Source organism: Nematostella vectensis, chromosome 2 (genome assembly GCF_932526225.1).
Source record: "Nematostella vectensis chromosome 2, jaNemVect1.1, whole genome shotgun sequence".
In the NCBI taxonomy this organism is placed as follows: Eukaryota; Metazoa; Cnidaria; class Anthozoa; order Actiniaria; family Edwardsiidae; genus Nematostella; species Nematostella vectensis.
In genome coordinates this window covers 20,824,591-20,851,612 of record NC_064035.1, presented here as the reverse complement: position 1 = coordinate 20,851,612, position 27,022 = coordinate 20,824,591, and the positions used below count along the sequence as shown (strand labels likewise).

At 42.2% G+C, this 27,022-nt stretch overlaps 1 long non-coding RNA gene across 1 annotated transcript; it reads right to left on the bottom strand.

Annotated features, from left to right (window-relative positions):
• Positions 1–1,220: 1,220 nt before the first annotated feature.
• On the bottom strand, positions 1,221–8,068 carry LOC116612883. The gene is made up of 3 exons (XR_004294029.2): positions 7,785–8,068; positions 2,406–2,632; positions 1,221–1,610 (listed from the first exon to the last, which is right to left on the bottom strand). It is a non-coding gene; the product is annotated as an uncharacterized LOC116612883 (long non-coding RNA).
• Between the last annotated feature and the right edge of the window lie 18,954 nt (positions 8,069–27,022).

The window sequence follows — 27,022 nt, the reverse complement described above, 5'->3', positions numbered from 1 at the left end:
ATACGTCACACTGCATCACCCACGGGACACCCCGCATCAAATGGCATGGCAGAGCGGTATGTTGGGTATTTTAAGAGAAGATGTTTAAGGACATTGGCACCATGAATGATAAGATAAGCCGCCTGCTATTTAAATACAGGTGTACGCCACTCCCGACACCAGGATCCAGTCCTGCATACTTACTTATGCGCAGACAGCCGAGAACAAGATTCTCTGCGTTGAGAACCTCCTTGTCTGGCCAGAAGGATGCAGACACGTTTGAACAGAATGTCAGTTGTGTCTCCAAGTTTGCTGTAAGAGATAAGGTGTATGTGCTAACTCTACGTGCTTGCCCTCGCTGGCTACCAGGTATTGTTAAGGAAGTTTTGCAGAGGTCTTACTTTGTACATGTTGACGGGTACCCTGTGTGGAAAAGGCACGAAGATCAAATTCGCCCAAGATTTTTACAGTACAAAGGTGATAATTATGGCATGTCTACTTCCCCATCTTAAGTTGTTGACATCTCAGAAACACCTGTACTTGTACCACCCATACCTACTCTGGTGGCACCTGCCCCACTGACACCACCAAAAAGCACCTCCCACAGAACAAAGCCCTCCTGCATCAAGCAGCAACCCAGCCAGCAGCACTCCAGAGGATTCTACACCTACTGATTCGGCTACACGAACCGTTGAGTCTCCTTCACCCAGACGGAACCCGGCTAGAGAGCGAAAGGCTCTTATACGTTATGGATTCTATACTAACAGATCAGACGAGGGAGAGTTTTGGATGCCAAAGATGGCGTAAAAAATTATTTCCGTTCCAGTTATTACTTCTGACTTTTTATTGTGCTTCTACGCCCCTCCATACACAGATCACAGCTAAGATCTAAGTTTTTTATGGTTTTGTGGAGGTAGAAAAACCGGGGAATGGTAAAGTACTTTGTTAGTCTTGAATATTTTCATGTCAAACTTTTACAAAAGTCTCAAACGCGAAAAATCTTTGTTCAAACGCGAAAAATCTTTGTTCAAATCTCTAGACTAGTGATGAAATGGTTGTCTGTCTCCGGGATTCCTAATGAGTTTATTCTTTGTCTTCTTTTGAGTGTGGTGAAATGGCTTGTTATTAAGACCCTGTATTAAGCTTATTAACTCAATTCTTATCTAATTCCAATCTGATTTTTAGTTGTTTTTTTTTGGTGATTTAAACAAATGGCCCATTCTATCATTTCTCCAATAGCATTTATGTACGACATTTTATACTTTTAATCGACTGTTTACACATTTTTTTGATTTGCTATTACAAACAAGTCATATCTAACTAAACAACATAATACTTATCTGATTTTGGTTTGTAGTTGACTGTGCATAGGCTATAGGAGAATGCTCATGCCATAAGATAAATTCTATTTACAATAAGTCCCTACTGCGTGGGGATATGGCATTGCTTATCATAAACAGTTCCAAGTATGAATGATCAAAATATTTTTGAAAATGTCTCTTGTTGGAGTACCGTCAAGTCTTAAGTAATGAGGCTTGCGGATTTGAGATCAATCCTGCGTGTTTTCCTCATTGAACAACTCCTGCAGAAACACAAGGGTGTCTAGAGATATCCCGTCCTCTGGGTTCTCTCTGAAACAAAAAGCGTTCATTACTATAGACGAGACATCAGGAATTTACAAGCGATGACAGGATTGTTACTTGTGTATAACTCCTCAACCCTACCCCTACCTCCCCCTTCGGGCTATTGTTTGCGAAGTGCGCTATTCGGGTTCGATAACTTCCCCCGAGTAATCCTTTGCTCGCCTCCCGATTTTGTTATAAAAAAACCCCGAGCATTTAGGGGACCGTTTAAAGACACTTCAAAGGCTATGTCACCCATAGCGAGTACTTGTAGTCTTAGCGAGTACTTGTGAGCCTTAGCGAGTACTAGTGAGCCTTAGCGAGTACTTGTGATCCTTAGCGAGTACTAGTGAGCCTTAGCGAGTACTTGTGAGCCTTCGCGAGTACTTGAGAGCCTTAGCGAGTACTTGAGAGCCTTAGCGAGTACTTGTGAGCCTTAGCGAGTACTTGAGAGCCTTAGCGAGAACTTGTGAGCCTTAGCGAGTACTGGCGAGTCTTAGCGAGTACTTGTGAGCCTTAGCGAGTACTTGAAAGCCTTAGCGAGTACTTATGGCCCTTAGCGAGTTCATGTGAGCCTAAGCGAGTAGTTCTTATGGACCTTAACGAGTACTTGTGAGCCTAGCGAGTACTTATGGCCCTTAGTGCTTGCGCTTGTCAGTTTCGGAGCGTTATTCCTAGCGCAAGTCGCCTATTGAAAGCGTTAGGGCTTCAATAAGATCTATATTATTAATCTACTAATCTATATTATTAATTACTGGCGAGGGGCTGCCCAATTACTCGGGGAGGGGGTAGTTACGAGATTACCTTTGTTCTTGGCGCAATCGAACCAGTTCTTTCGGCAGCTCAAAACTCTTGGCGTGCATTCTCTTGCAAATTCTGTTAATCCTTCGGCTTCCCCAACTGTTGCATTGCGCAGCAGAGGCAGCCGCTGAGCAGTGAGTAACGAGGCTCAAAGCCAGTATGAGAACAAGAAGTAGCGATAGTAGAGACGTGTTGCGTACCATAATGACGGATTTGTGCTTTAGATTCAACTGAAAAACAATGTAGATGTTATACATTTAGGGCAGATCAAAGGGTAGATTGATGAGTGATTCTAATATTACACTGCAATGTTGGTGGGATACCTGCCCGCTCGAGCTAAACAAAATAAGAAACTATGACTGAATGGGTAACAATTTCCTCTGTTTACTTTATTCAAGTGGAATAAGTTGAAAGGAATTTATTCTCGGTAACATATGCAGAGGATCTTATTGTTGGCTATAAAAAATGCCTTTATAGATAAGAAGCCTGGCCCGAAGTCGCGTACTCGCGATAGCACTATGTCTACCTGTTTATCTACCGCGAGCAAATTTCGACACTTAATTTCGCAATTTCGTAGTCATTAAAAAAAAACAATGCTCAGAGCAACACACGAGATATTTCTAGATCAGAGGCTTTGGGGGATAAGTATTTCAGATTTTGTTAATCAAGAGGGCATAGATCTATACATATTGCCAGTTCTTGCAATTAGTAGAAATACTTCTCACAGGAAAATCACTTGCCTTAGAGCGGAAAAAGGTCATTCGCAATGGCAATGGCTCTAGTTCATTGCATGTTTTTTCGCGTTTTTATTCGCTGACCCCCATGGCATTACAGTTTTCCGAGAATTATATGACTCGTTTGACTAAAGATATCTGTTGCTTTGAATAAATAGCGGCATATCTTTTGTACGGTTTTACGCTATAGAAACCGCAGCCAGCTATAAAGCGGTTATGAAGGAAAGAAAATCTGGCCACTGCTTATTCTAGCTTGTTCCTATTTTCAATTTTATACGAAAGTTAAAGTCGTTATTATGTCTTTAGGTATATATTGATATCACCGACTTTAGGTTTTGTCTTTAATTCCTCTTGGAAGGGGATCTTTTTACCCTTTGCAATTCGCCCCTGGACATTTTACATCGAGAACAATAAATCGATTTTGCGGCAATTAAGTAATACGCCTCGGCACTGTCTGTGAAAAGCGCCTAAAGTGCAAACAATCAAAACGCCATTAACTGAATAGCAGGCGGGTATTAAAGAAAACCGCAGGCCTCCTTCTAAGGCCGACAACTGGCGCGGGTAACACAATTTAGGAAGTAAATTCTTCTGATAGAATTGCTGGATATTCGATTTCTTTAGAGCCACGACAACTTGTTTTTGTGATTCTTAAAAAGATTCTTCTTTTGGAAGTATTTGTCATGAAATCTGTTCTACTAATCAGACATATATTCGACATTTGTTGGTAATCAACGAACAGAATCCTTATGGCCTATTTTTCAATTTTCTCGGAAAATAATAATTATTATGATTAGGCTATACCAAATTCCATATTGTTTACCTACAAAAGCAACAAAGCTTTGGAAGTTGGATTACTTCGTGTTATGTCGTACTTGCCGACAGAAGCATATTCATCAATTGTCTGAAACTAATTCTACTTGGCATAAAATACGTGTTAAAGGAGTGCGCCGTGAAAACTTTTTCAAAATCTAGTTGAAAGAAATCGTCTCTAATTTCTGGCTCTTTGCTATGCTATTTCTGTACCTGTTTTTTTTTTCCTTTCTTTAGATACACCATTGCACCTTAGAAGCTGTACAAAATAAAAACTTGCTCCGGCATTATTAGTGTGGTATATGGCTGGTTATCCGAAACAGGTGTTGTATTATTTTAGCGTTGAAAATAGCTTTTCTTTTTCGGTTTTCGATTCGTTTCCCCTCGACTTAACATAGCTATGGAGCTGAATCCGTGAAATAGCCTATTTAAACTTATACGTACTATTACGTACTATTGTACTTATGGACTATCGACTGTTTTACGACAAGCCATACCGTTTTAAGTGTTATTCTCCCGTGTTCCCCGTCCCTTCGTTTCGTTCCGCAGTTTGAATAGAAATAAACTGACGTTGTTGTTTCTTACTTAAGAGCGATAATCTTACTGATTGGACCGCAATTGGCATAAGCTATTAAGGCGACTAATTGCTTCGACTCTCTGCGTTAGCTGAGAATTCCTAGTGAGCTCTGGCGACTTTAATTGCGTGTAGGGCCTCACCCTGGGATGTTGCCTAAAAAGGGCTTTGAAACTGGGATGGAGTGATTTCCAGAGGTAAATATCAATATAAGATTGATCGTTTTTATACACAATTAGCCTTGACATCGTATAAACTGTTCAAATACATGATATGAATAAACAAAATTTAATAATTTAGTCGAATGTAACATTGGAACAGACTTTCTCGTATTTTCCGCACACCGCCAAACATTGCTTAATAAGTCATGGAGTCAGTGTTAATGAAAACATACCATGTCAATTAACCCAAAACACACACAGACATGTAAATCTGTTTTGATACGAGATGCTCTGGGAAAATGTCGGTGTTTTTCACTAGAAACGAATAACCCTTTATAAAACGCCAATAATGCAAAATATAACAATCCCCGCCATACGCCAATAATGCAATATATAACAACCCCGGCAACTGGCAAGGTCCCGAAGATGGCCGCTTTATAGAGGTGCAACTGGCAAGGTCTCGAAGATGGCCGCTTTATAGAGGTGCAACTGGCAAGGTCCCGAAGATGGCCGCTTTATAGAGGTGCAACTGGCAAGGTCCCGAAGATGGCCGCTTTATAGAGGTGCAACTGGCAAGGTCCCGAAGGTGGTCGCTCTAAAGAGGTGCAACTGGCAAGGTCCCGAAGGTGGTCGCTCTAAAGAGGTGCAACTGGCAAGGTCCCGAAGGTGGTCGCTTTAGAGAGGTGCAACTGGCAAGGTCTCGAAGATGGCCGCTTTATAGAGGTGCAACTTACAAGGTCCCGAAGGTGGTCGCTTTAGAGAGGTGCAACTGGCAAGGTCCCGAAGATGGCCGCTATATAGAGGTGCAACTTGCAAGGTCCCGAAGATGGCCGCTTTATTAAGTTGTCCCGCAAGGTCCCGAGGGTGCCGATTCATAAAGGTGCCTTGTCATTCAGCCAATGCGACATAACAGGTCATAAAGCAGGCAAGGTAGATGATATAAATGCTTATTTGGGCGTCAAATAAGAACCGCCTCTAGAATCAGCACCCAAGGCATAACGCATTGGATAAGCGACCTCGCTCAAATAAGCCTCCTCCCCCCAGCCTGTCTGTTGTCTATTGTTAGCTATCGTTATACTTATAACTGTTCATACACGAACTGCAAATGAAGACAAGAACTTCTATATGTGTGGTTTGAATTTGTGCCCACTCTCGAATTAACGCTTTGACGTAGCTTATTCAATAAGCGCCCAGGGCGCTAAAACAAGCATTTAGGGTTTCTTGCAAAGAAATTTCGAGCAAACTATCCACACAAAAAAGGAGATAAAATCTATATCGGAGTTATCTGTCGTGGACCACAGGTCTTGTTTCTGTGTTTAGATTAAATCAGTGGTGTGGAGGTGTAGCGATTAATAAAGCAACGTTCACTAATAGTATTATCCTTCTAAGGGTAAAATACGGGGCATACTCCCGCCTACTGTATAAAGGCTAAGCCAGGCATTAAAACATGAAATATCCAAACCTTCCCATTTGATCTACGTGGGATGCATGCGCTCAATCACTTTCTTACCCTCTGTCAAAGCCCCGTATTTACAGAAATGGCGAAGTCGCTAGGAATGGCGAAGTCGCTAGGAATGGCGAAATCGCTATGGGTTTAAACAAATGCGTTTTCGTAAGCTGTGAAAATATCGCATTGAATTATATCGAATAGAATTCTAGCGATTCAATATGTCAGTTATCGGGTTTTAACCGGGCCATCTGTGGGCGATAAGACCGTTTACTGATGTGGTGCAACGACATGATGATACGCATCAGGCAGGTGGCATGGCGCTCTAGACGCCTCACACACTATCACGCGCGATCCAGCTCAGTTTGTTAGTCTAACTGGTATACATTTTATGGCTAACACACTGACACGTGCTCCACCTCAGTTTGTTAGTCTAACTGGTATACATTTTATGGCTAACACACTATCACGCGCGATCTGGCTCAGTTTGTTAGTCTAACTGGTATACATTTTATGGCTAACACACTATCACGCGCGATCTACCTCAGTTTGTTAGTCTAACTGGTATACATTTTATGGCTAACACACTATCACGCGCGATCTAGCTCAGTTTGTTAGTCTAACTGGTATACATTTTATGGCTAACACACTATCACGCGCGATCTAGCTCAGTTTGTTAGTCTAACTGGTATACATTTTATGGCTAACACACTATCACGCGCGATCTGGCTCAGTTTGTTAGTCTAACTGGTATACATTTTATGGCTAACACACTGACACGCGCGATCTACCTCAGTTTGTTAGTCTAACTGGTATACATTTTATGGCTAACACACTGACACGTGCTCCACCTTAGCTTATGCCTTATGAGTATGCTTCATGCTGGTGGTTGTAATTCATCCGTTTGATTTCAGATAAATCACAAGAAAACTAAGATTAAAAGCCTTTTTTTCTTTATTTTCTTTCATTGCAATAGTCCATCTTTTTTTGGTATCTTTCTTTGTTTCTGTCATTCTCTTTTTACCAAGAGAATAGATGCTGTTTTCCACTGATAGGGCTTTGGGAAAAGCTAATATGATATGTTGAATGACTAGGAATGTCCGTCCTTCTGTTTATACATTTTCTAAAAAGCTTACATAAATAACTGCGTTAAATGTCTTTTCGTTGAATATTGTATAATCAAAATGTGTACCCATAGAGTAATTTTGATACAGATGAAAAATACAGCATACCGAATTTGTTTGTACATCTTTTGAATCCTGGCAACATTTCTTCGTTCGCAAAAGTCGATAAGAACATGAAAGGTGGGCTATTTTAACCTGACTCGCCCGTTATCGTGGATGGCTTGGAGAAAAAAGCATATTCTTGGGATTTCGAATAATCGATAATATGTGTCGATAATGTGTTTATAATTGAAAATACAACGGTGTATTCGCAAGGAAACTTCAAAATAACAATCTACGAATGTAGTCTGATCCGTTTATTGGCGATATTTGATTGAAAATATCTTGGTTACTCGCTTAAAACAGCCTATGGAAACGGATTTTTTGGGTCGCAGCATTGAGCGGGAGCATCAAATGGCGGCGTAATTGGCCTTCTTTCACCAGTCATTCAATTCCTAGCCTGGAAAGAAAATCAACAAAAATACAAACTTACCCTAGTCGCCTCGTACTTGAAAATCGTGCTTGTCAGAAAAGTTCTTGGATTCTAAATTCTTTCGCTACTGTTTCACACTACGTACGTTACACCTTGACGCCAGGTTTGGCACTTTTAAGCTCAACCTTAGTTTCACGCACGGGATACGTAGGACGTAGTGGAAATCCCTCAGGCTTCTAAGTGGAATTCACGGGAGCCGTGATCGACCTTATCTTAGACGCCGATAACTCTGATCATCTTTAGACAAAAGAAGGCCATGCGAGGGAGAACTTCCTAATTAGCTTGGCTAAATGGGTCCGCTTGCTTCTCTAAGCGGATACGAATTCCACCGATTAACATAACCCATTATCCAACACTGCCCGAGTTCAATACTCGATTGATGTATAGCGTTCATTTCTTTTTATGTTTTATACAACGCTAAGCTATCATGGCCTCCGCATCAATTTGTACACAATGTAGTAATGAAAAAACCCTAGAGCTCCAATACACCGTTATAGTCTACACCAAACTAGACAATACACGCACTATCACAATCAGACTGTAGTATTTGAAACAAGTATTTAAGCTGCGTTTGTGCATCAACCTCCATCCATTCTTGCCCTTCTCATCGGCTATCTTTGTTCCTAATGTGGAATATGTAATATCTAACAGTCAGTGAATAAATGAAACAGGAAAAAGAGGATCAAAAACGCTTAACATATCAAAATGTTTGCGCAGAGTGGTAAATCCTACGCTCTTGTCTTGTAGTTCCATCATGAGCTGCCTCCGCCTCCAAGACACTGGCTTTTGTTTCAATAAAACAGCACATCCTAGTTCCTGTGAATTTCTTTAAAAAATGATATTGAAATGCTTTTAATGTATATGCTTGATCTGGTATCTTGCAGGTTCTTATCGTTCGGGAGAAGAAAATGAGCATTTTAGTCTATTTTAGTATTGTTTTTGTAATTCGACCGAGTGTGGTCACTAAAGATATTAGTATGATGAATACAAAGTTTCCTAAAATAATATACAGTGGATGGAGTTGGTAAACAGAATCAGCTACCTCTGCTACTGCCAAATTTCTTACCTGCTGGAAACAACTATTTGCTATTTCTTTTTTCTTCTTTTAATTATACAACAGTCCTGTTGCATTAATCGTAGCAGACCCAAACAAAATAATTACGCCAAGAACAGTTGTTTTCTATTAAGACAGGTGGAGAGGTGTTTGAAGAGTTATTTTTCGTAAAATACTTTTGAATTTTTTTCAAACATGTACATTTTAGAACATGTAACCTTGCAATTCTTCGAGACTCACAGCCTCGGCTAGAAGATTTTACATAATACAAGGGCTCTTAGCAGAGGCTCATATAATATATAATGACAGTAACATTCAACACTCATTCTTTGTAATAAAGACCTAGGTTTTGACATCTAGGGGCTTGAGAACGATATCTAAATAGAGAAATAGTTGCTATTAAAATAACAACCAGGATGGAAAATATTTTCAGAGTGTAACTGCTAAAGAAGGGAAAAGATCAAGGAATGAGTATTAACAACAATCTTATGTGAAAAAATATTACACGCTAAAGCCGTCATTTAGAAATGGCCAATACTTAGACCCAGCCCGTGTATATTGTCCGAGATATTAGACAGGGAGAACAAACGCTTGATATGGTCTTTAGCCCTTTTTTATGGCATTTTTAGCCAAATAACACGCACAATGTTAATATTCGTCATGTTCTGAATCCAAATTTCTTAATTATGCATCACGTGTTTTCTTGGATAATGCAAATGAGTGCCCCTCACAAGAGTGAATACCGAACGGTTCCTAGCTTAGTCGCGTGGCTATTAATAACAGGAAGGTGTGTCTGGCATGAAGTGCATGCGCACCTTGCAGACAGAATGTCAACGGCCTTTAGCTTGCGTAGCGATTAATATGCACTGACGCAGAAAGAGATGATGAAGAAGTTAAAAAGTCACGACGCTAAAACACTAGGGAAATAACTCACCCAAACACAGATCGCACATACATTTGTTAAAATAAGGTTTGAGGGTGACATGATTCACCAAATTCAAAGAGCCCTTAGTCATCACAGCGTGAGCTGCTTATACCGCGCCATTTGTAGCCCACAACCCGCGTACCCTTAAGGTGCGTTAGATAACCAAATATCTGATACAAACCGCGATTGATCAGCGACAAATTGTTTCCGCTATCTCTGACCAGGCGAAGATTGCATCACGAACTCTTTGATTTGATTTTCGAGAGATATACCCAAACTATTTGACACTAATTGTCTATGATAAGTCAATGAATATTTTAAAGACACGCGCTGTGATATTATCTGAAGTGGGTAATACGCTCTTATAAGAGGCTAAAAATCACATTCGTTACCTTGTGGATGCCGACTGTGTCTTACATTGGCTTCGTTCTTCTTATTACACTTATCGTTTGGTTGTATCGTGGCCCTTTAAATCTATCGAGTGTATTGCGGAGGATCGGATGACCTCAAGCCACTTAAGTTGGAATTCTACGAGCGTTTTTAAAAGCGATTCTGAGGCTCTAATACGTATTGATTCTACTCGCACTGACAAAGGGCACGCGGGGGTAACCGATGTGAAGTGTGTAGTTGAGACTCACGCCCTCGACCAAATGCGTGCCAAGCAAACATGCAGTGTGATAGTTAATTTTCTCGTAATTGGCGATCTTGCGTTTCAGCAATGTTTAACAGGACCGTTTAACATCCCTTTGCAATCCCCAGAGGTATCAAGGGATTTCGGATTTTAAGCAGGATCTCTGGATTCGATCATGTATCACTATGTAACGTAATTTTATTTTGTTAACCAAAAGCTTCAAGGGGTTTTTACTAAGTTGCTACTAATTACATCTCAAAAATGTAAAAGAAATAAATATCCAAGTTTTGATTTGTAATTGTGTGCATGCTTCTCGCTTTTGTATGGATATTTAAAAATTTCGTTCCACGTAATTCTGGAAAGTCTTTGCCACGGTTCCATTTCAAAAATTCTTTTGTCGGAAGGGCGTCGCTGTGACATGCGTCACGCGCGCTTTGCTACTTGACCTCTTACATATAAGGACATTTAAATATACACAACACAGGAATAACAGTTATACTCTTCTTGACATATTTCTTCCAGAATCTTTAATGCTGCATTTCATGCTGACACAGCAAGATTTCTGTAATGATATGATGATATAGCTGAACTAGCCTTTAGTTGGCGTAGTGTTTTTTATGCCAAAGCAGGGGGAGGGGGGCGGGCAAAATTTCTTATGTTATCTTAGTTATTCACAAAATAACTTGCAATGGTCGGACAAAACCAAATTTTGGATCTGTTTTCACTAAATTACAGGTAATGTATTCTCATGATCTTTCAGTCAAAAGAAGGGTTTGTAACCTTTCCCTAGTTCCTATCAGAATACATTATATCACCAAATATGGCGCGAATGTTGAATTTGTTCCTTATTTCTAAAAATAATGTTTCCGGATGTTCTAGACTTTTTCGACTGTTCATATCTTTCATTGGATCTAAGATCGCTCTGAGTACTTGTCTGGATTCATATTTAGGTAATCTGTGTTAGTATGTTAGACACTCACATTGTCGGTGGCGAGTTATGCAATCGGTTTATTTATAATTCCCAGTTATTTCATCATTACTGTTGTGATAACCCGTTTAAATCGGTCATTCTTAAGTTGTCCCATCCTAATAAATCCCGTATTTTCTAACAAAGAAATAGTGGTCCCTTACTAATAAATCCCGTATTTTCTAACAAAGAAATAGTGGTCCCCTACTAAATCCAGTGGTTACTTACTAAAATTCTAGATTTCCTTCCTTATGTTACTTAACTTGACCTTTCTTAAGTGGTCGTTTCTTAATTAAGATATTTATATGCTGCATTTTCACTCGCTAAAGTTGATTTGAATAATTTAAAGAGATAAACTCTCTCTTTCTAGAACTTTATCCCAAACGAATTAAAACCAAAACAATGTAAAAATAACAAATAAAAACTACACCGGCCTTCCAACGCTTGATTCTGTGCAATGTTCACTCATATATAAAAATGAAATGAAAATTTATGCAAAGCAGATATACAAAAGAAGACGGGTCGGGCTCCAACAACTAGAATCTAGAACTTTATTTACCTGGGAGGTCCGCGTCTAAGCGTACGAATGTTTAACTGTATTTTCAAGCTTACAATACTTGGGGACCCAGTGGTCTGTTAGAGCGCTCGCATACTCGGCCTAAAAAGCCTGGGCTGGAGTGACTGTGGTTTTCGCCTCCACACCCCTCTTGTTGTGAAGCATCCCCCCCTTTCTTACCCTTTGCTACCCTTCCCCCTTTCTTACCCTTTGATATTCCTCCCCCCTTTCTTACCCTTTGATACCCTTCCCCCTTTCTTACCCTTTGATATTCCTCCCCCCTTTCTTACCCTTTGATATTCCTCCCCCCTTTCTTACCCTTTGATACCCTTCCCCCTTTCTTACCCTTTGCTACCCTTCCCCCTTTCTTACCCTTTGCTACCCTTCCCCCTTTCTTACCCTTTGCTATCCCTCCCCGCTTTCTTACCCTTTGCTACCCCTCCCCCCTTTCTTACCCTGTGCTATCCCTCCCCCCTTTCTTACCCTTTGATATCCCTCCCCCTTTCTTACCCTTTGCTATCCTCCCCCCTTTCTTACCCTTTGCTACCCTTCCCCCTTTCTTACCCTTTGCTATCCCTCCCCCTTTCTTACCCTTTGCTATCCCTCCCCCTTTCTTACCCTTTGCTATCCCTCCCCCTTTCTTACCCTTTGCTATCCCTCCCCCCTTTCTTACCCTTTGCTATCCCTCCCCCTTTCTTACCCTTTGCTATACCTCCCCCCATTCTTACCCTTTGCTATCACTCCCCCCATTCTTACCCTTTGCTATCACTCCCCCCTTTCTTACCCTTTGCTATCCTCCCCCCTTTCTTACCCTTTGCTACCCTTCCCCCTTTCTTACCCTTTGCTATCCCTCCCCCTTTCTTACCCTTTGCTATCCCTCCCCCCATTCTTACCCTTTGCTATCACTCCCCCCTTTCTTACCCTTTGCTATCACTCCCCCCTTTCTTACCCTTTGCTATCCCTCCCCCCTTTCTTACCCTTTGCTATCCCTTCCCCCTTTCTTACCATTTGCTATCCCCCCCTTTCTTACCCTTTGCTATACCTCCCCCTTTGCTATCACTCCCCCCTTTCTTACCCTTTGCTATCCCTCCCCCCTTTCTTACCCTTTGCTATACCTCCCCCTTTGCTATCACTCCCCCCTTTCCTACCCTTTGCTATCCCCCCCTTTCTTACCCTTTGCTATCCCTTCCCCCTTTCTTACCCTTTGCTATCACTCCCCCCTTTCTTACCCTTTGATATCACTCCCCCCTTTCTTACCCTTTGCTATCCCTCCCCCCTTTCTTACCCTTTGCTATCCCTCCCCCTTTGCTATCACTCCCCCCTTTCTTACCCTTTGCTATCCCTTCCCCCCTTCTTACCCTGTGCTATCCCTCCCCCATTCTTACCCTTTGCTATCACTCCCCCCTTTCTTACCCTTTGCTATCCCTCCCCCCTTTCTTACCCTTTGCTATCCCTCCCCCTTTGCTATCACTCCCCCCTTTCTTACCCTTTGCTATCCCTTCCCCCCTTCTTACCCTGTGCTATCCCTCCCCCATTCTTACCCTTTGCTATCACTCCCCCTTTCTTACACTTTGCTATCCCTCCCCCCTTTCTTACCCTTTGCTACCCCTCCCCCCTTTTTACCCTTTGATATCCCTTCCCCCTTTTTACCCTTTGATATCCCTCCCCCCTTTCTTACACTTTGATATCCCTCCCCCCTTTCTTACACTTTGCTATCCCTCTCTCTTTGCTATCACTCCCCCCTTTCTTACCCTTTTCTATCCCTCCCCCTTTCTTACCCTTTGCTACCCCTCCCCCCCTCATTACCCTTTGCTATCCCTCTCCCCTATCTAACCCTTTGATAATCCCCCCCTTTCGTAACCTTTGCTATCCCCCCTTTCTTACCCTTTGATATCCCCTCTTTCTTAACCTTTGCTATCCCTCTCCCCTATCTTGTGCCCTTTCTTACCCTTTAGTATCCCTCTCCCCTATCTTACCCTTTGATATATCACCCCTTTCGTAACCTTTGCTATCCCCCCTTTCTTACCATTTGCTATCCCTCCCCCCTTTCTTACCCTTTGATATCCCTCCCCACTTCCACACCCTTTGTATCCCTTTCCAGACAGAGAGCAAAATTTAGTGTCCACTTCGAGTGAAGCGCTTTTAATCTATAGGAAGGAAGTGTTCGAATAAATTTTAACTCTCAAGTTCGTTTACAATTTGAACAAAAGAACAAGGAAAGAAACTGTACTCCGGGCCATTATTTATACATTGTACATCTGTCAGTCGAAGGACTCGACCATCACCTACCATCTGCCGCCCTCAGCTCCTCTCAACCCTCACACACCCTACCAAAATCTCAAAAACCATCCCAAGTAATATTTATCGTTTAGATTCAAGGTACGTCCTGTATTTAAATGCTAATAACAGTGGTCGTTTACTCTGCTATTGAAGCACTGCCCACTGTATGCTTAAAAGGGACTTGGAGTTATTTTCCCTACCAATTTAGGAATAAGATCCCTAGTCTTGAATCTTAGCAGGCTATAATAATCGAGCATTATACATTCGCTCTATTGCTAGAAACCATTAGTAAAGTGAAGAGTGTTGTATTCTGCCCTTTTGGAGTCCGCTCTTTATAGAGACAATATACTATTCATTCTTGTGAATAAGCGAAATTACCGACCGGATTTAAAAATAAAGACACAATTGATTCGTATTGCAGTAAATTACAATTAATTGAATGTGAAATATCTGACATGCGAGACATGAAAACCCTTTTTCAAATCATATTAGCGACTTTTTGAGATTGAATTTATAAGTGCAAGACGGCTACACAAAGTGTCATTACTGGTAAAAAGATAAAAAGACTAAAGATAGATAAAGTTACAGTTTTGATATTTTGAGCAGCTTTTTTCCACTATAAGGTATAAAGTATAAAGAAATGCTCAATGGTTATTTCGCGGTAAACGTACCTTTCTGAGTCGCAGGGCGGCTTGATACCAGAGGTTGTGAAGGAGTGAATGAGTGGTTTACTTGTGCTTTTAGCTCTTACCTCCAGCATTTGGTTTTAAAACAGCTGGCTTCGGTTACAAATTCGGTTACATCACATCCGCAAAAACTTATTACCTTATCGCCCCTTCTCACCCGATACTCTGAAAAGTGTCGCAGTTAGTTTGACGTGAAACGCGAGACACACCTGATTAACTCGTCTGCCCTTTTTTAAACTTAACACGGAAACTACGCATGATAAATGATAGCTCACTCGTGTGGTTTGCCTGCTCTATAGCTCTCAAATCCGGTGACTTTGTGACGTGCGTGATGCCAGAAAGCACACATAACTGGAGGAAGCTGGAAAGCTTGTCTTGAAGGAAAAGGAAATCGTCAAAACAATACACAATATTGGCTGCCTTGCTGAAAAATGAATGATACACACAATGCTTTTCGCAATGATCATTTCAACGCATTTACTTCATAAGATTGAAAAAAAGGCGATTTTCTAAGCTTCCTTTCATGTTTGTAAAAAGATATATACTCCGAAGGACGGAATTGAACGCTATCAGAAAAACGAGAAAACCACGACAAAATAACATGGCTTGCCAACAAATCAATGTTCGCTTTGAGCTAGAATTACCAATCTCCGATAAAATCCAAACAGAGAGAAAAAGCAATTTCCACATTGAATGATCTCATTATAAAATCAATTCATTTTTCTTCAAACATCCTGCCTATTGTTGCAAGGTCCCCGCGCCTATCGTGATCAGTTCCGCTGCCATCGCTAAAGTGCTACATTTCCTGTCAATTAACGAAAATTTAGGCTTTTGATGCGCAATCATTAATAATTATACTCAAGTTATTATCACCAAAAATATAGAATCATACGTGTGTCAATCAAAAGGTTAGTGATTCTAGTTATTCTTTTACTGTAAATTCTATGTCACCGGGGCTTCAATGTGTCTCATTTGAATAGGGTAAAAATTCTTTTCAGTGAAGACTCGCGTTTCCAATAGCCGTTGTCGAAATGTTTTTTCTTTTTTTTTTTTCTATGCTAACCTGTGGTGTTATCACTTAGTTTCTTTAATAAAATGAATTATGCTTTGATTTATGGTATCTTTTAACTTTACCATTTCATGATTTGTTGTAGGCAAACGAAAAGAGATGTAGTACAGAGTATATCCCGTTTTCCCTTTTTGCTGAAAGATCCTGAGGGGACTAACGAGAGAAAATTAGCCGCGAAAATTTGATCCATGATTATCCCATAAGTAAAGAAAGTGATGCTACAAGGTCAGAGGCTCCATCGATCAATTCGATCATTTTAAAATTTTGACGTTAGGAAAGTCTTTCATGATAATAAAGCAGGATTAAAAAAATATTGTGTTTATCACGTCATTACTACGTTTTTCTGCTTTGCTTGTGGGTCCGGGCGGCGGGGGGGGGGGGGGGGGGGGGGGGAGGGTGATGCGCTTTCATTAGTTCTTAGTATCAGCATTAAGTACCCGTGAAACATTGACGTAAAGCATAATATTTTTCGTCCTCAAAGTTTTTTGGCCTCAATCCCAGATGATGCCTCTGCCCAACCCCTCAACACACCCTTTGTCCCTTCCCCACCCCCCTCGAGAATCTTGGATCCCCGGATGTTCAAAAACAAACAGGAGAAGAACAGACAGAACACACAAAAAGATCATTTCATTCAGGTGGATAATAATATCTGCATGGACTTAAATGTACCCTATATAAATCACTTTCCTTAACACAATCTTTAAGTCGTTTGAGCTTAGAAAGGTAATGTTTCATTTTCCAGTGGATTTGGTGGAAAATAGAGTCACTCTCGCCCCACCATATCCATTTACCACCTGCTTGATGAATCAGTGTCGGGAATTTTCTTACAGGAGTGACCTCTGCATAAACATGTGTCATATTTGTTTAATTTAAGGAATCTAGAGAAATAACCTTACCTTAAGGGCTAACAACCTGCCCCAGAACCTGTGCGTTGCCATCAATCTTTAACCCTGTTTAAGATAGGGTATCTTTTTCGAAATGTTTATTTAGTTGTTATAAGAGAAGCACCACAAAAGAATGCCAAGCGACGGCAAGAGGGGGCTGAAAACTTATCGGATCCAACTTATCGTGGCTTATTTTTAAGAACCTGGCATTAAGCACGTAGGGTACTTAACCCATGCATTACCACGAGTAATCACAGTGAGCAGTAAGCTGAAAAACCAATCTATATCATCGCAAGGATCAAGAGAGCATAAGATAAGAGAGAGACACTTTGGTATTACCCGCGCGCCATGTCGATTTCGAATCTGGCTATTTTTAGTGGTGGTTACTGAAAATAGCCAGAATCGACATGGCGCGCGGGTGATTCCAAAGTGTCCCTCTCTTATCTTATGCTCTCTTGCAAGGATCAATAAAAATACAAACCGCTGACTTCACTGGGCTATACCCAGTGAATCCACCCCTAGCATCGACCCCAGCACTTTTCCGCAACAACTGTCCCCTGCACCAGTGTCTAGCCCCCCTTGTTTTAACCTAGCCTGCTCTCATTCGGGGTCAATTTGTAGCGCGTGCAAAGGGCTCTCATTCGGGGTCAATTTGTAGCGCGTGCAAAGGGCTCTCATTCGGGGTCAATTTGTAGCGCGTGCAAAGGGCTCTCATTCGGGGTCAATTTGTAGCGCGTGCAAAGGGCTCTCATTCGGGGTCAATTTGTAGCGCGTGCAAAGGCTGAGGTGCACTGGGGCGAAGAAATGAGAACCGGCGATAAAACTCTATCTTTTTTAATCCACTGCGTTCGCACATGAACGCATCGCCGTGATTGGTGGATTTGACATATAAAACACCCATATATATATATTAAATAATAAAATACAAATACAGGTTTCAAAAACTGTAGAATTCTTGTTTATGTTCTTATGAAAATTCACATGGCTTTTAAATATAATGGTTCTGTAGTTTATACGTTACCCATGAACCACCGCGAGTTACGACACATGAATTCTCGAGTGCACCCATCTTGGAAATAGGTGTATAAAGATACCTTTTGTCTTTTCATCAAACTCTTTGACAGGTGGGGGCGCTCAGCCGTGAAGCGAGTAATCGCGTAGGAGACGATACTCGGGTTTGTAGAATACAACAGACAGAATACAAAAAATAGCCATGACTGTTGGAAAACCTAAGATCAAAGAAATGTTATTGGCCAACAGGTGGGGGCGCTCAGCCGTGGAGCGGGTAATCGCGTAGGAGACGATACTCGGGTTTGTAGAATACAACAGAATACAAAAAATAGCCATGACTGTTGATAAACCTAAGATCGAAGAAATGTTATTGGCCAACTTGTGGATTGAATGCAACATTTACAATGCTCTGGGTCCCTGCAGGGTACTCCCTCATGTTGACTATTGACCATTTTGACATTGTTTGGGCCATTACCTTACCAAAGCATGCAATCAAACAATAGTGGTTAATAGTACTAATAGTATAATTTCCCATGTGGATATAAGAAATTGCACATGCTGATTGGTCAAGATTTTTATAGTGCAAGAAAATGGTGCATAAAAAGTGACGGATCGTTCGAATTTATGGAACATTTATGAAATTTGGCAGAGTGATATAGTTTTATAGATGTGGACTTTAAAAGAACACTAGCATACACACATTGGCACTATTTGGGCCAAGACGGGACGCTAGCACAGTCTATCACCCGCGCAGTTCGGCAACCATGGACAGCTGTTTCGTCCTTATTAGGACTCATCTGCATGGCATAGCCGGTTTGCCTCAGTTAAACTTCATCGGCAAAAAACTGCAGGGCGACTTCGACTCGAACGAAGTGCTTTAAACCACAGCTTAGATCCATGTGGGATCTAGAGCTGCGACCGGGCTAGCGTGATGCCAATTGTGCGGATTACGCATGCGACCTTTGCAAGTCTAAAACTCCGTCGGATAGCCAAACTATCCTTGCGAGTATGTATACATAAATGTGGACTTTAAAAGCACACTAGCATACACACATTGAATGAGATGAAGACGTCTTGATTCTTTAAATCAATCTTTAATCAGTAGTTGAACCAGGTCGAAAACACAAGTGAGGATCTCAGCGATCGAGCTGCTTATATACATGTCACGGAATGTTCTAGAAGTAGACATTACATCATTGTTCCTAAGAATAGATCGACGGAATGTTCTAGAAGTAAACATTACATCATTGTTCCTAAGAATAGATCGACGGCATGTTCTATTCTGAAAATATCTAGATTGATACTAAATCATGCTGAGTCATTATGAGTCGCTGTTATTTGTCCGTATCGTATAGTTCAGGAGAGTTCGCATAGAGTGATTTTCCAACACTCCTCCTCAATCGCAAGTGAACTATCCAATAACTGGCTTAACTCCAGCCTTGTTCCGTAGCTTTGAAAACTGTAGTTGACTCAGACCTTTAGTTAACATATCAGCAATCATATCTTCTGTCTTGCAATACTTAATTTCACGGACGCCATTACTCACTTGCTCGCGAACAAAATGAAGCTTGATATCTAAAAAATCTATGAAACTGTGGATTCTTGGTCATGCAGATGGCGGACTGATTATCTTCATAAATCACAATAGCAAAATATATTTCAGTTTAAGATCTGATAGAAGTTGCTGAATCCATATCGCTTCTTGAGCTGCGCTGGCTAGTGCCATGTACTCTGCTTCTGCAGTCGAGATAGTACGCATGTTTGTTTCTTGCTTCTCCAGCTAATCGCTGCTCCTCCCATCTGGAACATATATCCAGATGTAGATCTGCGGTTGTCTAGGTCTCCAGCCCAGTCTGCGTCAGAGTATCCTATGCACTCTTTTGCCTCGTCTTTGCTGTAGAGTAGACCTAAGTCTCTTGTTCCATTCAAATAACGCAGGATGCGCTTAACAGCTGTCCAGTGCTCTTTTGTCGGCTATGCGCAGAATTGTGCAACGTTGCTGACGGCAAATGCAATGTCAGGTCTTGTTCTAGTTGACAGGAATAGCAGACTACCAACCGCTGACTGGTATTGGGTGTGGTCTTTCTTCTCGTAGTCATTTGTAGCTTTGACTAGCTTCGTGCTTGCGTTGACTGGTGTACTGATTGGTTTTGAGTTTTCCATACCAAACTTCTCTAAGACACCTTTCACGTATGTCGACTGACCAATCCATAGCTCTCCGGTTTCTGGTTTCTGGATTACTTTCACTCCCAAGAAATGATGCAGCTCGCCCATGTCTTTCATCTTGAACAGTTTGGAGAGGGCTTGCTTGACTTCAGTCATGCGCTTGCCGCTTTTACCGGCCAGTAGTATATCGGCAACATACACGGCTATTATAAACATCTCTCCCTCAAGGGCTGTGTAGATACAAGGGTCCCCAGTGGTTTGAGCGAACCCCATCTTCTTTAGCTTGTTGTCTAGTACGGGATTCCAGCATCGAGGAGACTGCTTTAAGCCGTAGATACTTCTGTTTAGTTTACAAACTAAATGTTCTTTGCCTTTGACTACAAAACCCTCTGGCTGTTTCATGTAGACTTCCTCTTGTAGTTCTCCATTCAGGAATGCAGTTGTTACATCCATCTGTTGTAACTGTAAACCATGCTGTGTTGCCATGGCGATAACTGTGCGTACTGACTCAAATCTGGCGACAGGGCAAAACGTCTCGTCATAGTCAAGTCCGTACTGCTGCGCGTACCCTTGTGCCACGAGTCGGGCCTTGTACCTCTCAATGTTTCCGTCAGCATCGGTCTTGAGCTTGAACACCCACTTGCTTCCCACTGGCTTTCTGTCTTTTGGGAGCTCAACAAGATCCCAGACTTCGTTCTGTTTCATCGACTCAAGTTCCTTGTTCATTGCTTCCCGCCATTTTGCTTTGTCGTAACAAGCTAAGGCTTTTTTTGCTGTCTTGGGTTGTCTCAGCTTAGCATTTGCTACTGTTGCCCACTCGCCATAGTAGTCAGGTGGCTTTGTCTTTCTGGTTGATCGGCGTGATTGAGGCTGCTCGTCTTTTTCATCCGTGGTTTCAGACTCTCCTGGGAGGCAGTCAAACTCTACGAGGCGTTCTTCTTCTTTAACTTTTTGTTCTGCCTTCGACTCCTCCTTAACTTCACCTTCCTTTTCTTCACTCAAAACGACATTTCGGCTGTAAAACACGAGTCGCTTCTCAGGGTCATAGAGTCTGTATCCTTTGGTTTCTTCGCCGTATCCAAGTAGTATGCACTTCTTAGCTTTGGAGTCCAACTTCTTTCTTTCATCTTTCGGCACGTGTGCGTATGCCGTGCACCCAAAAGTGCGCAAGTGCTCAACATTGGGTTTTTCGCCTGTCCATGATTCGTACGGAGTCATGTACTTCAGCGCTTTGGTTGGACTTCTGTTTCTCAGATACACCGCTGTCGATAATGCTTCTGCCCAGAACATAGGTGGCAGCTCCGCGTCTGCTAACATCGACCTCACAGTTTCTACCAGAGTTCTGTTCATCCTTTCAGCTACTCCGTTCTGTTCAGGTGTTTTCGGGATCGTTAGTTGACGTCGCACACCCTCAGATTTCAGGTAGCTTTCAAATTCTGCTGAGGTGTATTCTCCTCCATTATCCGTGCGCAGGATTTTCAGTCTTTTTCCAGTAGACTTTTCCTCCACTGCTTTCCACTCCAGGAACTTATGGAAGACCTCGTCCTTGCGCTTCAGGATATATACCCACACGTAGTGAGTCTTTTCATCAATAAATGTGACAAAATATTCTCCACCACTGAGGGATTTTGCCGTTCCGTCTGAGCGGGTGCAACTTCCTTAGCGATGACAATGTCCCAAAGTCCGTCTCTCATTAGAGCCATCCGACACTACTTTCCATGTAGGGTAATTCTTCCCATTCAGCGAAACTACTGTGACGGTTTTCGAGTCTGTAGCCATGCTTTAGAACTTCCACAGGTATCCCAAGATTTCGCTTGCAACGCAATCATTTGCAAAAGGCCAGGTCACTTAAATCAAAATGGCGATCCACGAGTTCGGCTTCAGGCTTGCACTGCTGGGCCCATAACCTGTTGAAAATGTTTCTCTGAACGGAGATGAAGACGTCTTGATTCTTCAAATCAATCTTTAATCAGCAGTGGTGCCTTTTACACAAGAGTAGTTGCACCAGGTCGAAAACACAAGTGAGGATCTCAGCGATCGAGCTGCTTATATACATGTCACGGAATGTTCTAGAAGTAAACATTACATCATTGTTCCTAAGAATAGATCGACGGAATGTTCTAGAAGTAAACATTACATCATTGTTCCTAAGAATAGATCGACGGAATGTTCTAGAAGTAAACATTACATTATTGTTCCTAAGAATAGATCGACGGAATGTTCTAAAATAAAATCTGTTCTGAAAATATCTAGATTGATACTAAATCATGCTGAGTCATTACGAGTCACTGTTATTTGTCCGTATCGTATAGTTCTGGAGAGTTCGCATAGAGTGATTTTCCAACAGTCTGCATGGCATAGCCGGTTTGCCTCAATTAAACTTCATCGGCAAAAAACTGCAGGGCGACTTCGACTTGAACGAAGTGCTTTAAACCACAGCTTAGATTCATGTGGGATCTAGTGCTGCGACCGGGCTAGCGTGATGCCAATTGTGCGGATCACGCATGCGACCTTTGCTAGTCTAAAACTCCGTCGGATAGCCAAACTATCCCAAGTGCAATCATGCGTAACGGCCATTATTTAAACTAGTAGAACAATGGCCATCTAGCTAGTTCGTTACAACCACGCTGCTTCGCGGACATCGACTCTTAATGGCAAAAACCAAAGCCGGTGGTTGTGCTAAAAGAGTCATGCCCGTCGGTGTTTATCGCCTTAGCCGTTATTGTATATTTTCAGTCATTTTTGGTTTCCTGGTTTTTCTCGCTCCTCGCCACTTTACTATTGTTTTCTCATGTTTAGCTCCTGTGTTATAATTTACAGTCTGCTTTAAATTATTTAGCATTCTATACTGTAATTATTATGTGCAGGTAATGTATTTCCGTTTGCCGTGCAAATAATTTTACACAGCTTACGTTTTTGCCATCCGCTGTGGTATTAGATCTTAATTTCCACGTGGCCTGGTACATTCTTAGCTTAGTTTTGTATTCTTGTAGAGGTTTTGCACGGTCTAGTCATTCTTGCGTGTGCTTTATTTATTTTTTCACTTTGGTTTGGACGTGTTTTTGGCATTCTTGTTAACATTTGTTTTGTTGGAGACTGTATTCACGGTGGCAGGTTTTGTTCTGACCGGAATAAAAAGAATATGAAATGCGAAAGTCTGTGGTTGTGGCTCGGTGTTTATCGCATTTGCTGTAATTGCTTTTTTTTAGTCGTTGTAGGTTTCTTAGTGTTCTCGCTCCTGGCCATTTTACTATTGTTTTCTCATGTTTAGCTTCTGTGTTAAATGTACAGTCTGCTGTAGTTTGATTAACTTTCTATAATGTAATTTTTCTGTACAGTTAATGTTCTTCTATTTGCCGTATCGGCCGTGGTATTACATTTTAATTTCCACGTTGCCTGGTATATTCTTGGCGTAGTGTTGTATTCTTGTGGAGGTTTTGCACGGTCTAGTCATTCTTGCTTTATTTATTTTTACTATGGTTTTGGACGTGTTTTTGGCATAACATATGTTTTGTTGGAGACTGTATTCTCGGTGGGAGGTTTTGTTCTGCCCGGAACAAAAACTATACGAAATACAAAAGTCTGTGGTTGTGGCCCGGACTATGAACATACGAAAGTCTGAGGTTGTGGCCCAGACAGTAAATGTTTGTCCGAGGTTGTGGCCCGGACTATGAAAATACGAAAGTCTGAGGTTGTGGCCCAGACAGTAAATGTTTGTCCGAGGTTGTGGCCCGGACTATGAAAATACGAAAGTCTGAGGTTGTGGCCCAGACAGTAAATGTTTGTCCGAGGTTGTGGCCCGGACAGTCTGAGGTTGTGGCCCGGACTAAGAAAATACGAAAGTCTGAGGTTGTGGCCCAAACAGAAATAGTTGTCGGAGGTTGAGACCCGGATAGTCTGTGGTTGTGGCCCAGACAGGGGGGAGCAAGTCTGAAGTTGAGTCCCGGACTAAGAAAATACGAAAGTCTGAGGTTGAGGCCCGGACTAAGAAAATACGAAAGTCTTAGGTTGAGGCCCGGACTAAGAAAATAAAGTCTTAAGGTAGTTGCCAGACTTAGGAAATGCACAAGTATTTTTTAAAAAAAGTTTTATTGGTAGGTTCCGATCCACCTCGTGTCGTGTCACAAGCGTGGGCCTTTCGAGCCTATACTTTCTGGGTCCGGCATACCGGTGGTTTGGCCCTTCCATTCATAGTTTGTATTACTTTAGATTTATATATGTTTTTTTTGTCTATCCGCCGTTTCATTATCTTCACGCTCTTTAAGGCATAAAGTAGTTGACGTTGCCAACAAATTTTAGAGAGAAGCGGATGTAAAGTTTTACAGTGTGACTGGAGGGGTCAACCCGTCGGTGCAGCCGGTCCCAGACCTCCCACGCTTGTAGTCATTGGTCAGCGGGCAGCAGCTCAAGCAGTGGCTGCCACGTTGTTTCGTAGCTCCGTGTCATATCGTCTTTAGTGTTCATACTTTTTTCGGGATTTGTATACTGCCGCAGTAAATTATGTTTTCATCACTAGTTGTCAACGCTGTTCAGTTTTATCTGCAACTGCTGGCTTCTTGGACCGTTTTTAAGTCGTTTTTAGCTCTCATCTCATCGTCTGAGCCGGTCAGAATGCAACCACCGACTCGTCGAGAATTGTGCACAGCAGCCGTGAACTCTGTAACATCAAGAGGACTTATCCTAGGTTATGGCTCGGACTAAGAAAATACGGAATCTGAGGGAGAGGCTATCTGCTGACTTGTGGAAATAAGTAACTCGGGGAACTTGGAGTTCGAAAGCCTTTTCGTTCTCAAAACGCAAGAACTCAGAAGAAGCCACTCTTTCCCAATGTGGGCTGCCTGTGGTCAACTGTAACACAGGGTTACCATCGAACTGTTTACATTCTACCGATCTTCCTGATAGCTCATTGAGCACAGAGTCACCAGCTCCTCAGTTAATCGTAGCTAATCTCTCCTTCCAAAAATGGACGAGCTGTGTTCTCTTACATTGAATGCAAAGCCTGCAATTATCCATATCACAGAAACTTGGCTTAATGATTCTGAACTGAGCTTAATGATCTTGAACTCATACACCCAACTTCCTGGGGTCGTGTGTCTTAGAAAGGATGGAATTAAGCGTGGTGGTTGGAGTGTGAACCCATGTTGAATCCGGTTTGCCCTGTAAAGGGTTATTGCCTACGAAACTGCTGAGATTGAGTCCTGATGGAACTCCGTTAGGACATTTAGACTCCCAAGGAGCATCTCAGAGATCTTGATTGCAGGGGTGAACCACCCCCCACATGCTAATAGCGAAATGAATCACTGTCTTGTCTTGGATCATATACAAAAAATTGTGAACACTTCCTCAGAAACTATCCTGACGGTTAATTCTTGTGATTGATGCTGACTTTAACCCTGTCAGTACTTGACTAAAAGAGAACTTTGTCACATCCAAATGTGGATTGAAGCAGATTATTACTGTTCTCACCAGAGATTCAGGCATCTTTGGTTGGTGCCTCACTAATAGGTTTGAACTGTTCAAGTCAACTTCTCAACTTCGTAAGTCGGGGAGTAGTAACCACTACACTATCTATATTTCACCAAACAACTCTGGGACTCAGATGGCAGTCAAAGAAACAGTTTGGTGATGGGACTTACGACCTAGCAGATTAAGGGCCTTTGGGAGGTGGATAACGTCTTTCACTTGGGACGATATCATGAGTCTTCCTTGTGCTGAGGATAAATTTGTTGCGTTTTACAATCTGATCAATTCAGCTGTCGATGCATATTTACCACTTACAAAGATCAAGCTGTGTAGTAATAGCACTGGTGGGGTGAAGTCAAAGCTATTGGAGGGCTGACCGAATCTTGTAACTGCTGTCCATGGTTGCCCAACTGCACGGGTAATAGACTGTGCTAGCGTCCCGTCTTCGCCCGACTGGTGCCAATGTGTGTATGCTAGTGTGCTTTAAAGTCCACATTTATGTATACATACTCGCAAGGATAGTTTGGCTATCCGACGGAGTTTTAGACTAGCAAAGATCGCATGCGTGATCTACACAATTGGCATCACGCTAGCCCGGTCGCAGCTCTAGATCCCACATGGATCTAAGCTGTGGTTTAAAGCACTTCGTTCGAGTCGAAGTCGCCCTGCAGTTTTTTTGCCGATGAAGTTTAACTGAGGCAAACTATCCTTGCGAGTCCTAAAATGGACGAAACAGCTGTCCATGGTTGCCAAACTGCACGGGTAATAGACTGTGCTAGCGTCCCGTCTTTGCTCGACTGGTGCCAATGTGTGTATGCTAGAGTGCTTTTAAAGTCCACATTTATGTACACATACTCGCAAGGATAGTTTGGATATCCGACGGAGTTTTAGACTAGCAATGGTCGCATGCGTGATCCGCACAATTGGCATCACGCTAGCCCGGTCGCAGCTCTAGATCCCACATGGATCTAAGCTGTGGTTTAAAGCACTTCGTTCGAGTCAAAGTCGCCCTGCAGTTTTTTTGCCGATGAAGTTTAACTGAGGCAAACCGGCTATGCCATGCTGACGAGTCCTAAAATGGATGAAACAGCTGTCCATGGTTGTCGAACTGCACGGGTAATAGACTGTGCTAACGTCCCGTCTTGGCCCGACTGGTGCCAATGTGTGTATGCTAGTGTGGTGTTAAAGTCCACATTTATGTATACATACTCGCAAGGATAGTTTGGCTATCCGACGGAGTTTTAGACTAGCAAAGGCCGAATGCGTGATCCGCACAATTGGCATCACGCTAGTCCGGTCGCAGCTCCAGATCCCACATGGATCTAACCTGTGGTTTAAAACATTTCGTTCGAGTCGAAGTCGCCCTGTAGTTTTTTTGCCGATGAAGTTTAACTGAGGCAAACCTGCTATGCCATGCTGACGAGTCCTAATAAGGACGAAACAGCTGTCCATGGCTGCCGAACTGCACAGGTAATAGACTGTGCTAGCGTCCCACTTGGCCCGACTGGTGCCAATGTGTGTATGCTAGTGTGCTTTTTAAAGTCCA